Source organism: Alosa sapidissima, chromosome 1, assembly GCF_018492685.1.
Source record: "Alosa sapidissima isolate fAloSap1 chromosome 1, fAloSap1.pri, whole genome shotgun sequence".
Lineage (NCBI taxonomy): Eukaryota > Metazoa > Chordata > Actinopteri > Clupeiformes > Clupeidae > Alosa > Alosa sapidissima.
The window spans coordinates 7,580,111-7,594,883 of NC_055957.1; the positions used below are offsets into that span (position 1 = coordinate 7,580,111).

Genomic DNA, 14,773 nt, shown 5'->3' on the forward strand with positions numbered 1-14,773 from the left:
AATAATTTGCCTACATTTCAAGTACAGACATCCTAACATGGGATAAAGTCAGTGTTAGGAAAATCATGTTCTCCTGACTTTAGGATTTTTTTGGATTACACGTCACATGCTTCTGCTGCTGAGATAGTAGCAAAGTCTATACTGTTGTTTTCAAAAGCATGTCTATATCCCCTGAGTGCACTGACATTTCAAGACCTACTTCAAGACCTACTTTATTCCATCAAACCCCTATGATAACACTAGCATGTCAACTGCTCCATCAAGGAGCCCAACAGCGAGGCAGAGGCGCAGTACAACAACGCCCATAGCTGGACCTGCGTTGTTGTGGAGAGGGCCCTGGGCATGTGGAAACGGCGCTTTAGGTGTGTGAGCAAATCCGCTGGTGCGCTGGTGGTCCTGAAGCTCCATCCTGCAAAGGCGTGCAGTGTAGTTTTGGTGACAACATGGCCCTTCAGGATCACACCCCACTGCCGGCTGATGAGGAGCTGTCAGTGGAGGAGGTGGAAGAGGTCATTCCAGTGGCTGCTGCACACCTTCCTGCTGGTCTGGAAGCACACTGGGAATTAGTTGCACATATGTTTGGCCCCTAAACACCCAAACCCCACAATTCCCTGCCACATTCCCTGTTTCTTTCCCCTTTTGTTTATGTTTTTTACATTTCTTTTAGTTTGGTGGGGGTGAGGGGGTAAATGTACTTAACTTTCCCACCATCACTTTCTCACCATGATCCCTCCCACACACACACACACACACACACACACATGTTTCCTATGAGCCATGACATCAAAATACATACACAGATTGAAAGGTCACAAAGCAAAGGCAACTTACCATTTTTCCGCCTCCCATGACAGGCCTACGCATACCTGGGCCATGAAGGACAAGTTAAATCAGTGAAAATCATGTCACATTTTGACACTGACCACAGCACTCTGCATGCTCACTTATCCGCCAAGTCCCAGAGGTCTTAAAGTTCTCCAAGCGAGAGGCTACTCAACTTCACAACAGCATTCTCCAATGTCATTGTACCAACATAATTCAGCTATGTGTTCAAATATCAAGATCATATAATAACTAAGAGTAGCCTAACTTATACACCCGCTAAACATAGCTTGTGATCAGACAAGATACAACACAAACCCCACTCCACAGGCATACTCACCTCACACCCATGACTCAGTCTTGAACCCCTGACCTCTCTCATGTAAAGCACACACGCTACAGTCTCTGCCACAGCACAGTCACTTCACCACATCATAATGGGCTGTAGAGTCCATATACCGTTAGCTATGTGTATGATTAGCAGATGCTTCATCCAAACACACTTAACATACGACTACAATGTAATGTTATCCTTTTATAACAATTACAATGCTAGCCTCACATAACAATACCGTTGGGATTCAAAAGCTTTATCACCAGATAACTTAATGGGTGTTCGAAAGAATCTGTGCTGATACATTAGCATTAGGCTACATGTAAATTCACGAATAATAACAACACAGATGATTGCGGTCACCATAACACTTCACCACAGGCCGCTCTGTTGTAGGCTAACTCCACAACACTTCACTTTCCACTGTACCACATAACGTTGTCCAGTAATGTGCAATTGTAGCCTCCAGCAATGCTATGGTATGGTATCCCACAGCAATGTTATGGGATCGTTTAATGGCTACCTCTCATCCATCTGTCCGCTGCGTGTTCCGTCATCAGGGTTACGTCGTCTCCAACTATGGTTCTTACTACATACTACAGGTCGAGAGGTGTAGCTGTAACTACACAACTTTACGATAGTGGTTGCGAACGTTAGTTGCTACTATGGTTTTGGGAAACACTGACGCAGTGTCACGATGCATTGTACTATGTAAGTTCTACCACCATAGTTCACACTATCGTTTTGGGGAACAGTTGTATCGTACTTACATAGTTGCAACCATGTTAGTTGCTACCGTAGTTAGCAACGATGCTTTTGGGAAACGCACCCCTGCCCGGCATGATTGAAGCACTGGGCAGAGCGATCAACCCTCAGACTGAGACTATTAACCACAATATGTGTAACCTCATGAAATCAACCGCATTTTGATGATGGAGAAGCTCACAGCTTCAAAGGCAAATTGAACGATTCGAGTAGTCGTGTAAGTTATATCACCATCATTTCCCCAACTCCCGCCATATGTCTGTTATTAATTAGGTATTACATGTTTATTTGTTAGTGTTTCAGTTTTGTATTATTTAGTTAATAGTATTTTTTTTACATATATAACATATATATTGCATATATATCACATGTAGCCTACTGGAAGTGATGTTTCAGCTAGAAGTGATGCTTCATAAACTGACCCTCCAACTTTGCTGATGCACAGAACAGGTGTGCTGAGCTTTGTTTTTGTTCTTCAAAGTGTTGATGTGTTGTGTTTCCACATGTGCATGTTTTGATTGGAGGAGTTGTAAGAAAGCTAACTGCCATCCAGGCCCTACTTGGATAGGCTGGACACAGCTATGCTGATGTGGTTGTCCATATTCCACCAACTGGCACACTATTGAAAGATGACATCTCCAACCATCATTTCCCCAACATTCCCTCCTTCTTTGTGTTCTTATTTAGGTATCAGTGATTTAGTTGTTAGTGTTTCAGTTTTCTATTATTTAGATATTGTATTACTGTTATAGGCCTATATATGTGTACATCACATGCATGTTATAGGCCTATATATGTGTACATCACATGCATGTTATAGGCCTATATATCTGTGTGTATTACACATCACATGCCTATATATGTGTGTGTATTACACATCACATGCCTATATATGTGTGTGTATTACACATCACATGCATGTACTAGAAATGATGTTTCAGCTAGAAGTGATGCTTCATAGCTTTGTTTTTGTTGTTGTGAACAACCTCTGTAACACTGGCCTCAGCTGACGCTGTTTGGAGTTTGTGTAAGCAGTCTGGGGTTACTGTCATTCTTCGTCTTTGCAAAGATCAGTAAACAATCATTAGAAAACCAATGTGTCTGTCCTCATTGTAATATAAATTAGGCAAATCAAAATAATGTCAGTCAGGTTGAAAAATTTGTTTTGGTATGCATTTGCTGTATTACTTTTGTTTGTTTTACACCCACTAGCTCACTAATCATATGTGAACTACCTGCAGTGTATAGTATATGTGGAAACTGAAGTACATATTACATTTACTTGAAGTGGACATTTCTGGTTGAGATTTGTATACAGTATGGCGATAATACATTTTCGTTGGTGGCTATTGGCAGGATTTGGATGTATTGGAAAAAGCGATATTTTAAACACACACTCTAACATTTCACTGTAATATGTCCAAAATCCAGAAAAATGTATAATTTTCAACATAACTTCATCCATTGTTAAGGTTTCTGTACTTCAAATATATAACTGCATATTTCATAGAGGGAGAGCAGATTCACAGAAGAGAACTTCTGACGGCAAATTTGAGGAAAAGTTGGTAAACCACCCTTCTTACCTAATTTGAGGGTGCTGATTCTGAATATTTGTTTACCAAGCTCAATTCTGAGTTCTAAGCTGCATAATCAGCATTTTAACAAAAAATAGCAATTATTTTTGCTTATTTTTCCCTAAATTGGGTTGATTTCAAAAGTAATCACTAAAACCAAATAAAAGTGTTCTCTAAATACATGTTTGAGCATTAAATAAGCCATACTATAGTTTATTAACATATTTAATGGGAACATGATTACAGTTAACATGTAATAAACTCGGAAATTCTAATCAAAACACAACCATATTTTTATTGCTAACATAGTGAGTCACTCGTGGTGTTTAATGCATTTCATCACAATAACAAATTGCACAGACCTTCAACTCAGAATATATCCTACAGTACATATGAACTTAGATAGCGGGAATAAGCCTAATGCAGAACTGCATCTACCGTCAGCAACAACCGTCAAGTAAAAAACATTTTACTTCTAGTAACACTGGATTTGGTATGTGTGCTTGCCTCCATACTAGAGCTTGATAATGTGCTCTTCTAATATGCCATTGAGCAGCATCACCTGTTGGTGGTAAAGCCTCCGATCCTCGACATCTAGAAAACAGAGTGGCTCTGGCATAGTGTTGTCACGATACCAAAATTATGACTTCGATACAATATCTTGATATCATAAATATCTTGATACTCGATACTGAAGCGATATCCAAATCCTAAAATATCTGGAAAAGACACAGGCCTCCTCCAAGTGTATTGAGTCATTTGTGTTGAATTTGGTGCACTTTAAACTTCAAAACTTCCTACATAATTATTATTTTTGTAGTCAGTAAAATAGTAGTTTGTGTGTGATTAAGTCCTTTATTGTTTGCTATAGCTCATTTATATTGTGTGATGTTTTGGCAATAAATTACCTTTAAATAGCCAAAGTAGGCTAGATCAAGGTCAGTGTTCAAATTATTGCATGCAAATCACTTAATGCTATGCAGAAGAGCCTAATCTTTAGGCCATCTGATGTAGGATATCCTAGGCCTTTCTGTGTTTATGGGATTTCTTTGACAGTTGCAAAGGGAAAAAAGTGAAGATAGTCTTCTTTGCTCCCAGTGTAATTTAATAAGTACGTTTCAACCACTCTTTGGGTCTTAATCAGATATGCCTACACCATTATTACATTACATTACATTACATTTGGCTGACACATTTTTAACCAAAGCGATTAACAACATGGTAACAGTTAAGTTTTAAAGCAATTCTCTCAACAATTTTAGGCCAATTTAAAAACGGTAGAGTACAGTAAGAATAAGTGCATCAGTGAGTGCTGTTTTTAAACAGTTGAGTGTCAGTTCAAGATGGCTGGTAAGTGCTAGGATCGGCAAGACTTGTTGTAAGTGGTGCTATGAGAGGAGATGTTAAAGAACTGGGTCTTCAGGAGTTTTTTGAAAATGGAGAGAGATGACCCTGCCCTTGTAGAAACTGGCAGTGTGTTCCACCAACGAGGAACAACAGATGAGAAAAGTTTGGATTGGCCTGAGCGTATCTGTTGCAATATCTGTGTGCATTCCTACATTAGGTCTATTTATTTGATAGTCAACAAGTCAAATCATTTGCTACCACATAACAAATACCAAATAACAATACAAAAGTTTCTTACAAACTTTCCTGCATACTTTAATGTGCTGCAGTCAGATGGGTGCCCTAAAGACATAACTAGATCTTGAGCATCTATTACCAGTGTTGAATGAGCAGTTTTTGTAGTGATCACTACTGGACAATCCACATTGCTAGACAGCACTTGAGTGAGGATGACTTATTTCCACTTCACAAATAACCATCGCTATCTGCAATAGCTACAGTACAGGGACATTAATCAGTTCATAGCTGAGGATTTGTCCTAGGTCCACTTCCCTTTCAGCATCATATGCAGTAATGATGCACTGGAGAATGTTTCTTTTTGTTGCACTATAAAGGATATCTTGTCTAAATTTTATTTTTATTTGCAAATAATGCAATCTCCATAGCACTCTTCAGCAACCCTCAAACATGCACACAATTGTTTTGCATGGCTGGGATTTGAATGATAGGAAAGAGCACCAGTCAGATGTTTTAACTAGGCAAGCACAGTCGCCTTTACAGTAAAAAAAATACAGTGTAAATCCTCTGTAAAGACTGACAACTCTTCATAATAGTTAGTGACAAAGTACTTCCTACAGAAAAAGCAGCAGTCACCTACTATTCTAGCAATTTATTATCAAGGAATCTATTTTGCTTCTAAACGTCATACTGAATTTTAGCTATTATTTCAATTTATATTTTAATTTTATCTTATTTTCATTTGCTACTTGAGAGTCATTGGGGTAATTCCTGTCCTGTCCTACAACATGATACATAAAGAGTATATTAATGCCTTATTTTTTGCAATTCCTATGATATCTGATGGCAAAACCAAAAAGTATGTGAATTATGCTAATTAGCAAGCTTAAAACTCAAAATTGAGCTTGGTAAACAAAATATTTGGATGATTAGTATGAGTGATTTCTTGTTGCCCATTCACCTGGAAGATATTCCTCCATACACAATGGCCAATTCTGATGTTTTTCTTTTTTTAATGACATTCAACTTTATTGTCATTGTGCAGAGTACAAGTACAAAGACAACAAAATGCAGTTTGCGTATAGGCAGGTGATGTAAGTATAGGCAGGTGGTGAGACAGGTCAGGAAATATGGTGACAAATGACTTCCTCAGTCTGTCAGTTGTGAATGTCAGTGAGCATAGTCTCCAGCTGATCAAACTCTTCTGCTTTGTAGTGCTGTGGAGTGGATGACAGTCATTGTCCAAGATGTTGATCAGTTTGCTCAAGGGGCATGAGGCATTCATAAAAAGAAGAAGGCTCCTAAGTATCTTTTTAAAATACCTCTTTAAAAGTGTTTATTAAAAGGGCATTAGTTCCAAAAGCATGCTCATTTATTTCCATATAAATTAATTAGAAAATAAATCAATACACAGCAGCAAATAGTTTGCAAATTTCACTGTTTTTTTTTTTTTTTCATTTTACAGGATCCCTCCGCTGTTTAAATGAGGACAACGCCGAAATACTCGGCCTGGTACCTGGACAGAAACTCTGTTCATCTTGTTGGAAAGAGCTTATCAAAGCTGATCAACCAAACAGTGACTGTCAACCACCCGCAGAAGCTGGACCAAGCAGCTTTCATACAAAAGCCCTCCAACCTGCAGGTAATGTTCGACAAGAATTGAACATTTCTCTCAGCAAATTAGGCTGTTCACCAATCAAGTATGTGGGCACAGTGAAAAAAAAATGATGTTAAAAGAAAGGTCAAATAAATGAAAACTGCTGCTGAGGACAAGGTATGTCACTTGATGAACATAACGCAAATTGATGTTGAGACCGATCTAGATGACTGTAGTAGTTGTAAGGATTTTAGAGAGCCTGTGGAATCTCTTGCACAAAAATGTATCATGAAGGAAAGAAAAAAATAATATATTAACTCTAGTTCCTAACAGCTGGAGTAAACAGAAAATCCAGACCTCATTTGGAGTAAGCGAATATTTGGTGAGACGTGGCAGGCTGTTCAAGAGGGAGGAAGGTGTTTTAGCTGAGCCAGAGAGGAAGTTAGGCCATGCAATGTCAGAAGAGACAAAATAAAAGGTTCAGCAGTTTTTTGAATCAGATGAATTTTCCAGAGTATGCCCTGGAAAGAAGGAATATTTGTCTGTCACTACAGATGAAGGCAAAATTCACAAGCAGAAGCGTTTGGCCAATCTAAGCAAGCTGTATGCAGCTGTCAAAGTTGGCCATCCTGACAAATTTGGATTCCCCACATTTTGCAAATTGAGGCCAAAATGGTGTGTAGCTGTGGGTCCAAAAGGTACACATTCTGTGTGTCTGTCAACACCACCAAAATACAACATTTTTGGTGCCAGCATTACCTGCTTGTGACACTTGTCCTAGCAAAGAGGCATTATAAGAGTGCTGTGGAAGATTCCATTGACACGATATGTAAATCCTTCATTGCTAAAGCTCAGACTGACGCTTTAAATACAGTACATTAAAAAACAAACTTGACTCAAGCGAACCCATAATCCTGCTTGATTGCGCTGAAAATTATGATTTCATCATGCAAGATGCCTTTCAGGGACATCATTTGGATAATTCACTGGCAATGTAATCCTTTTGTAATGTACCTCAGGGATTCACCAACTTCAGACCTGAAATGCATGAACATGTGTGATATCAGACTGTTTAAAACATGATGCCGTTCATGCATTCATAACTGAAGTGTTAACTGCAGTTAAACAGAATCTTGAAAATCTGAGGAAAGTAATTTACTTCAGTGATGGGGCTGGCCAGTACAAGAATTTCAAAAATGTTGCCAACCTTTGCAACCATTTTGATGACCATGGTCTACATGCTGAATGGCATTTCTTTGCAACCAGCCATGGGAAGAGCCCCTGTGATGGTTTAGTGCCAAGCCACTCTAGACAAACAGATCCTTGCACCACATGACATGTATAGCTGGGCACAGGAACACATACATGGTATTGTTTTTTTCTTTGCCTCACAAAATCCAATACAAGAAAATGCTCAAAAATTCAAATTGGCTGAGCGTTTTGACTCCTACATTACTGTAAATATGGGTAAAGAGGGAGATGTGCAGGGTTGAGATCAGTTCCAACCAGGGAAATATGCTGCATGCATTTATGATGGCAACTGGCCCGTGGGAAATATCAAAGACCGTTCAGATGAGCATCGTTTATGAAAAAATCAGTCCTGGCCCAGATCTCGAAAAGATGAATGGGTGCCCTTTCAACATGCCTTTTGTCTTATCAGTGCACCTGGTGCTCAAGGCAGTATAGTGCTCGTAATTACACCATCAGTTCTACTGACCTGGAAAACATGAACACATTGTTCCTCAAATTTGTGCAAAACTGATTATACTTTATGTTCTGTAACATCAAGAAATCAATTCATAGCATGTGCCCTTTTGTCTAAGCCAAAGTCCAATTTAAGTTTAACACATTATCTCAAAATACAATGTGAGTGTGATAATGGTTTCCTGCCTTTTTTTAAACTTTTACTTTAATTTTCACATTCCTTGATGTTTGTGTACTGCTGTTTATGTTAAACTTGCATTCCTGTTGTGTTTGTATTTTAATGCAATTTCCTCAGTTTCGTCTTGCTTTGGTGCCTTGTTTCTTATGTGTTGTACAGTAAAACCCTTCTGAAAACCGGTCTTGACTGGCTTGTTTAAAATGTAACAAATTTTGTTTGACATCTTTTCCTGTAAATGATGGATACTCTTCCATTGAATTCCACTGTGGTCAATAAGGCCACCACCTTTGAGTGCTTCTCATTCAAAATGTATGTGACACAAATTTATCAGATTGTTTCCAGTCATATATGGATTATGAGATCATGTCTATGCATTAACTTTTGTATCATGATCATATTGTCGGAGCATTTTTTTTTAAAAATTGGGCTTGATTTTCAAAAAGCCCGTTTTCATCTTCTCATTTCACCACATGGACATTTGACAGGATCTTTTTTTAATTGTACCATATATCATTCTGTATGTGAGGATTATCTGTCCAAAATGTGGGCTTGTTGCTGAGTTTATTGAGATATGATTTTTAGAAAATATTGTCAGTAAAGCCACTGACTTCGGATTGACTGTAGCAATACCACTTTCTACCACAGTGGCGCTATATCACATATAGACGTTATAGCCATTTTCTTTGCAGAAGGGAAATTACACAAGATACGTCTGATCTGATTGGAGTTTTGAACTCCACGGGAAATCGTATTTATATTCACATAGTTTGCCTATTCACTAATGTGTGTGAAATACCAAAAGAGCCAATAATGTTGGAGGTTAAACAAAAAAGGATTGTGCACAGTGCTTAAAATGACGAAGTTTTAAAGGGCTGTAGTTTTGCAACGATTATTTATAGATATTAGATTAGGCCTACATTCAACTTTATTGTCATTGTGCAGAGTACAAGTACAGAGACAACGAAAAGCAGTCATATTTAAGATTTATGTATAGGTTTGGTCTACAAACACCTGTGAATTTTTTCAGATTTTTTCGGAGAGAGTGACCTCCCCAATTTTGCTGTAATTGGGTGATTTCACACAGAATGACCCACTATCAAAGATGATAGGCCTATAGTGGTGGTCTGACACCAATACTGTAGTTCTTTCACCAAAACATTGTTCGGCTCTATGCCAAGAGAAAAAACTAAATCTAAAATATGCCCAGAGTTGGTCCTAGATGCTATAAGTAAATGAAAAGATTCTGTAATATTGCAGAATTCAGCTGAGTAACAATTTTTGGAATCATCAACATGAGTATTAAAATCTCCAATAATCTTATCATAGATGAGAAGAAGATCTGAAAATTCCATTAAAAAAGCTGCCATGCAATGTTTATGGGGTCGATAAACAACAATGCAGAGCACAGGGACTTCAAAGATTTTTTTAACATAAAAACCTCAAAACTTGAGAATCTTTCAGTGCCAGCATTAAACAATCCTTATAAACAACTGCATGGCTACTATGAGCTAAAGGTGTACTGGGAGGGCAAAATTCCCCTTGGCTAAGCCAAGTCTCAGTTAAAAAGAAACAAACAAATCAAGATCTCATCTCACGTTGAGTCTGAATATTTGTTCTAAGTTGATGTTTCAGGGTGCGAGGCTTCACCTGAGCTGCTAGATGTAGCAAAGTTCAAATCACGTGATCTCACTGAAGCAGAACTTTTAACCACAGGAAGAGCAGCCCCTCTCAGACTCTGGATGTTGAAGGTTCACTCTGCTGCTGATGTAGAGACGGGAGCGGACTGCTCTGGAAAACCGCATAGTTGACAGGAGTGTCCGTGGAGATGTAGGTTGTGCCAAGTTGGGATGCTCTGTCGCTCGCTGGATAGTGAAGGAGCGACATAAGCCTCGGTGCAGCGTTTCCTCTGGACTCTGGAGTATCCCCGCTGTGCCATTGGTGGAGTTGAGCTACCGAAGTTTAAGGGCTGTGTAGTGAAGGTCCCCCGTTGCTAAAAGCTCCGTATAGGCTAAGTTGAAATCATCAGTCTGAAGTGTGGAACTGTAACGGGGTTGGCGCTGTCACACCAAACCACCTCTCAGTTTAGCTGGACAGTCAACCGACTGTAGCCTACCTGCAGCTGGTTAGTCAACCGACTAGATATCCTACCCAACAGCAACAAGTCCATAGATACCAGACGAGACGGAGGGAGAGATGGCGAACAAGAACAAGCATCCAACAGATAGAGGAGCCAGGCAGCTGATGCCCTCAACGTAGCGATGTAAGCAGTAACTTTATCGACCGCTTAGTGCAGTGACAGTCCTTGCAATCCAATTGCCTACTGATTTACCACGGGGAAAATGCAATACAAATAACAATATTCACCGAAGTAATTAAACTAAATAATAGCCTATAGATTTATCTGATGAATATTTACAATAAACCATAACATTTCTTGTCAAGTCAAATAAAAACAAGCTAGACTTAGCGGCGTCAGCCTCGCCAGCATCCTATCCCCGTAACTCAGCAAAGTAAGCAAAGTAACTTGGCAATTTACTCTGACCATATTGAGGGGGAGTCCCCCCTCCCCTTTGCCATTTTCAAAATGCTACTGGCACAGAGGCGTGTAGGCTACAGTGTTGCGCGAGCCGGATTATGATCCGCGGGACCCACGGATTCACCCGCGGGTTCGGGTGAGACTTCCAGGTAAAATCGAGGGTCGTGGGTGGGTCGGGTCAAATTTGATAGATAGGCTAAACGTTCTCGGTTAACATCATGTGCGTGTGCGGTAGGTAGGCTGAAGTGAAATCCCCCCTGTTCCTGTCTCCTCCGTCTCAAATGCACATGCACACCAGAGTTGATTGTATACAAAAATAGCCTACCCCATTTAGCTTATCCATATAAAAATAAAAATAAATAAACAGTTGTTTGAACAAATTATCTAGATGATAGCCTTAATTAGCCTAGCACATATTTCATAAAACACCTAATGTACCCGGATAGGCTAACATTTAGATCCTAACCACGATTATCTGGCAAAGTCCCTGTTGCTGTTGCGTGAGTTATTTCCACGCATGTTGCCACACTCGATAGACTGGCCTGTTTAGCCAATTGCGTTTAGTTTAGTCTGTGCGACGGGTGAAGTGAGAATGTAAAGGCATGAGTGTGCGCGCGCATGTGTGTGTGTGTGAGGGAGGGACGGAGAGAGAGAGGATGGTGGCTTATAGGCCAGTCAATCTAGCCCAAAAAGAAAGAAAGAAAAAATGCAACAGAACTGTCTCATAGTTTTTATTGGTCCTAATACCCTCCTGAATCATATGCTAAAAGTCTACCGCCGTAGATGGAGTGGAACATGTTTCTTTTCGAGACTAAAGGCCAAAGTTGTGCCCAACATTCTAAGTAAATTGAGTAGAATAGATAGATAGATAGATGATAGATAGATAGATACTTTATTGATCCTCAAGGGGAAATTCAAGAATTGGGGAAAATGTTCAATTAATAGCTATCACTATGAAACTTCTCCAGTTGATTAGTGTTAGGCCTACTGTAGTGGATATAGCCGTCATAGCCGACCTTAAAGTAGCCTAAGGCAGGGTTCCCAGGTCATGGAATTTCAGGAATAATAGCATTTTAATAAAGTTTATTCCAGACATGGGACGTCAGGGAAATTGTATCTTTGGGGGGGGGGGGGGGGGGGGGGCAAAGTAATGGAATATCAGAGAATTTTGATGTAGGAGTTTAAAATGTAGCTTACACTACTGTTCAAAAGTTTGGCGTCACTTAGACATTTCCATTCCACTTCATTATAGACAGAATTCCAGCTGAGATCAGTTGCATTGTTTTTTTTTAATCAGGGCAGCAGTTTTCAGATTACATTATGTCTTACATGATAGCAAAAGGGTTCTCCAAAGTTTTCTCAGTTAGCCTTTTAAAATGATATCAGATTAGTAAACAGAATTTGACTTTGGAACATTGGATAAATGGTTGCTGATAATGGGTAATGTCGCATTAAAGATCAGCCTTTTCTTTCCACAACAGTCATTTACAACAAATGATGACAACAAGGAAATTTCTAATTCGCCCCAAACTTTTGAACGGCAGTGTAGGCTACTTGCCAAAATACATTAATGCAAATATATAATTTTTTGTTGATGTTAAAAGTTCATTAATGAATAGAAGGAATATAAAAAATACATTTGAGCAAAGAAAATATTAAATTAATGCATGTTGGTTTCATACACATTACAGACATATATTTAATTTTCCTGATTCCTGATGTCCTACTTATCCCAGTGGTGGATGTGCATGGTCACATCTGGCCCTCTGACAGCTACAAGAAAATATTTATGGCCTCTATGTCAAAGTTGCCCATCCCTGGTCTACTTGTATATAGTTATGGAATAACTACAGTAATACACCTTGATTGGTGAAAGTATATTATGTGTTTATTATGTATTATATTGTTAGGTATCTCACTGGTGGGTGGGCAACGGTGGAGCGTACATTGGCGGTGGGCTGTCGGGTTTGTGCGCGTGGGGGGGGGGGGGGAGGTTGTACTCATAACATTTCTTCAAGGTTGGCAGGTCTGGTATACGTAATACGTAACTAAAACCACAACTCAAGAGACAGATGTAGAAGAGAAAGCCCAGTAGGCTCTTTAATATACAAAATAGGAGGTAGGCCATAGCACTTTTTTTCTTCCAGGCTTACAGTATTACAAACAAACAAAACCACCAACTATGTTTATGTAAAAACCAGGAAATTAGACCATTATCAAAAGAGAAAATAACCATTGTTATTCACTGCTCAATTCGCACAGAATTAGGATAAAAGTAACCAGTTGTCTCACGCACTTTCCTAATCAAGGCGAAACAACGCCCACACTTTTGGAAAGACGAGGAGACAAACTTGCAATCATGCAAATGTCATGGAGTTCATCGACGGGAGAAAATGTCGTAATAGCAACGTTTTTAAAAAGATTTGTTAAAAACTTGATAAGGCTGGCTATTGACACACACCTGAACAAGTGAAATACAGGGGGGCATTCCAGAAAGCAAGTTTACTGGCTTAACTGGGTATGTTAACCCAGAGTTAGCGGTAAACCTGGGATTTCAGTTCCAGAACTCTCAAATATGATCAGGCTATGTAAGTAACTATGATAATATAGGTTCTGAACTTAACTGGGTATGTAAACCCAGAGTAAACGGTAAACCTGGGATTTCAGTTCCAGAAATCTCAAAAATGATCAGGCTATGTAAGTAACTATGGTAACATAGGCTCTGAACTTAACCTGGTAGGGGGTAGGTTTTGTTCAGGTTATGTTCAATTTTGTTCGGTTATTTCAGTGCATGTTTAACCAGGCCGCTATTTTTACACTTGTCACAATGGCGTTTCATTTTGACGAAGGTCCGATTGACAAAGAAGCACAAAATCATGTAGCCTAATATTCATCTGTGCAATTCACCGTGAGAAGGCGATAAGACCACAACATCACATGATAGCCTATCCATTCTTTTCCAAACGAGTTTTTCAAGAGCGCTAGAGTTTTTCAGCTGAATCCTAAATATAGGCTACTTGAAAAGCATTCTCCATCCCTACATTACGCATGGTGGATTAGAATAGAATAAAATAAATCTTTAATGTAGGCTAGCTAGCCTACACCATATGGTGCACATTTGTCTTTGGCTCACCAGATATTAATAAATAAGTTTAAATATAGACTACATAACAGTGCCACCGGGTATGCGTGTTGTCACTAAGTTTGGTTAAGAATGCTGATGGCATTTGGGATAAAATGTTTTTTTTAATAGGCTACACACGCTCTCCGACTGGGAGTTTTTGTAGTGTTGGAGACGCAGAGCATATTGGCAAGCTGTCAGTTGGTGCGTAAAGTTTGCCTTGCGCTAAAGCAGTTCTTGCGCAATTTCATTCGTTTTCCTGGACACAAACCCACGAGGATCATTAAAGTGTAGTTTCACCAACTGGCAGGTCAGCATCACTTATTACGTTTTCCAAATGTGCACCGACGATAGGCTGTCTTAGCTGGTGAGCTTCAATTAACAGGCTTTGGCTTTTTCAGAATGTCCTTAAGGTCTTATGGACAGGTCATAGGCCACTTCTATTTTTGGATGGTCTCTTAATGGTGTTGGTGTTTAAAACACATTTTTACTTTAATAATTGCTAGATGATATGTGATTATGCTTCACATCTTATCACAAACGTGGAGGCGAAATGGC

The 14,773-nt window shown here is 39.3% G+C and overlaps 1 long non-coding RNA gene across 1 annotated transcript; it reads right to left on the reverse strand.

The window, feature by feature from the left end:
* LOC121703196 lies at positions 1-1,990 on the reverse strand. The gene is made up of 3 exons (XR_006029591.1): positions 1,163-1,990; positions 832-866; positions 1-545 (listed from the first exon to the last, which is right to left on the reverse strand). It is a non-coding gene; the product is annotated as an uncharacterized LOC121703196 (long non-coding RNA).
* Positions 1,991-14,773: the final 12,783 nt, after the last annotated feature.